Genomic DNA, 2,475 nt, shown 5'->3' with positions numbered 1-2,475 from the left:
CAAGTAGCTGGGATTACAGGTGCCTGCCACAACGCCCAGCCATTTTTTTGGTTGCAGCCATCATTGTCATTTGGTGGGCCCAGGCTGGATTCGAACCCACTACCTTAGGTTATGTGGTCGGCACCTTGGTGGCTTGAGCCACAGGCGCCGAGCCCTGAACTCAGCTTTTATTTTTCGTTTTCTCTTGGCTTAACTCTAATCATCCATCAACTCATGTGTTTTTTCTGGTGTGCTGCTTTTTTTTTTGGAGACAAGAATCTCCCTCTGTCACCCTGGGTAGAGTTCGTTGGCATTGTAACTCACAGCAGCCTTAAACTCTTGGGCTCAAGAGATCCTCTTGCCTCAGCCTCCTGAGTAGGTGGGACTACAGGTGCCCACCATGATGCTCCTGCTAATTTTTCTATTTTCTTGCTCTTGCTTAGGCTGGTCTTGAACTCTTGAGCTCAGGCAATCCATCAACCTCGGCCTCCCAGAGTGCTAGGATATAGGTGTGATCCACTGCACCTAGTCCCTTCTAAGTTTTTGTTTAAGGCCAGTGGGTCATCCTTTCTAAAGATCTTGGATTCCACTCCCCTACTTTCTTTCTACTCTTTACGTTTGTAACATATCATCTCTCGTGATCTGCCTCTGCTGTGGCAGTTTCCTAAAATGGCTTCCTGTTTCTGGTCTTAATCTGTTCCCTCTTAGGTTGCTTCCACACTGCTGTTGAATGTCCTATCACAAATCTATATCAAACAGTCCTCCATCTGAAAGCCCTTTTGAGAACCTCGTTACTGACAGGATTAAGTGAACTCTCTAGTGTGATGTACAGAGCTGTGGGCTGTGTCCTCAGTGCTGGCCACATTGTATCCAAACCTCATACTTGTGAGCTTTCATGCTCATGTTGAATTACTCTAACCATAGTTCTTTTTTTTTTTTCTTTTTTTGAGATAGAGCCTCAAGCTGTCACCCTGGGTAAAGTGCCTTGGCGTCACAGCTCACAGCAACCTCCAACTCCTCGGCTCAAGTGATTCTCCTGCCTCTGCCTCCCAAGTAGCTGGGACTATAGGTGCCCACCACAACATCCGGCTGTTTTTTGGTTGCAGCCATCATTGTTGTTTGGAGGGCCTGGGCTGGATCGGAGCCTGACTATGGTTCTTAAGGAGAGTCAGATTCTTTTCATTCCTTCATGCGTTTGAATGCACTGTCCAGAAGATCATTTGATGATTTCTTTGTTGAGGCTCAGAGAATCGTCATTTTTATTTTTATTTTTTATTTTTTTTGAGACAGAGCCTCAAGCTGTCCCCCTGGGTAGAGTGTCGTGGCATTACAGCTCACAGCAACCTCCAACTCCTGGGCTCAAGCGAGTCTCCTGTCTTTGCCTCCCAAGTAGCTGGGACCACAGGAGCCCGCCACAACGCCCGGCTATTTTTTTTTTTTTTTTGATTGCAGCCATCGTTGTTTTGGTGGGTCCGGGCTGGGGATTCGAACCCGCCACCTTAGGTGTACGTGACTGGCGCCCTAGCCGGTTGAGCTATATGCGCCGAGCCGAGAATCGTCATTTTTATAACGTCTCTATGTTAGACAAATTAAGTATTTTTCTCTCTGTTCCTATAGCCTTTTGTAGATATATACTTTCTGTGACATATGTATGTCCTTTTCATTTAATGTGTGCTTCCTGGGATCAGAGATTATTTCTTTTAGTTTTTTTGTTTTGTCCAGACAGAGTCCCACCCTGTGCCCCTGAGCAGGGTGCAGTGGCTTGGTAGCTCATTGCAACCTCAGACTCCTGGCTTGTGGGCATCCCGTTTCCTCAGCCTCCCACAGTGCTAGGATTACAGGCATGAGCCACCACGCCCCGCAGAGATTATTTCTTTTTTATCTTCTTTGACTCATAGCAGATTCTTCATAAATATTGAATGAATGAGTCTGATAGAAAAAGTTGGATTGTTTATATTTAGAGGAGAGTTAATATTTTCACTTTAAATTTTTTTATGTTAATATTTAATGTTTCATTCTAAAGATGGTGGAACCAGGGCAGGATTTACTGCTTGCTGCTTTGAGTGAGAGTGGGATTAGTCCAAATGACCTCTTTGATATCGATGGTGGAGATACTGGGCTTGCAACTCCAACACCTACCCCTCCAGTTCAGCAGGTAAGAGTTATTCAAAGGTTCTATTTCTTTCCTTCTTTCGTTCTTTTTTTGAGACAGTCTCACTATGTCACCCTGGGTAGAGTGCCGTGGCGTCTCAGCTCACAGCAACCTCAAATTCTTGGGCTTAAGCGATTCTCTTGCCTCAGCCTCTCAAGTAGCTGGGACTATATGTGCCTCCTACAATATCCGGCTATTTTTTGTTGTAGTTCTTGTTGTTTGACAAGCCCAGGCTAGATTCCAACCCACCAGCTCCGGTGTATGTAGCTGGAGCCCTAGCTGCTGAGCTACAGGCACCAAGCCCAAAGCCTCTATTTCTTTTCTTTTACTTTTTTTTTTTTTTT

General features: G+C 45.3%; 1 long non-coding RNA gene across 2 annotated transcripts in view; it reads left to right on the top strand.

Annotated features, from left to right (window-relative positions):
- Positions 1–2,475, top strand: part of LOC111727274 — a 20,435-nt gene that overhangs the window by 14,463 nt on the left and 3,497 nt on the right. For both annotated transcript variants that reach the window (XR_002774859.1, XR_002774858.1), the window contains exon 2: positions 2,003–2,134. This is a non-coding gene — a long non-coding RNA (uncharacterized LOC111727274). The remainder of the gene's footprint in view (positions 1–2,002; positions 2,135–2,475) is intronic.

This window comes from Otolemur garnettii, unplaced genomic scaffold (genome assembly GCF_000181295.1).
Source record: "Otolemur garnettii isolate 467f Iridium unplaced genomic scaffold, OtoGar3 scaffold00099, whole genome shotgun sequence".
NCBI lineage: Eukaryota > Metazoa > Chordata > Mammalia > Primates > Galagidae > Otolemur > Otolemur garnettii.
This window is presented reverse-complemented; position numbering and strand designations above follow the sequence as displayed.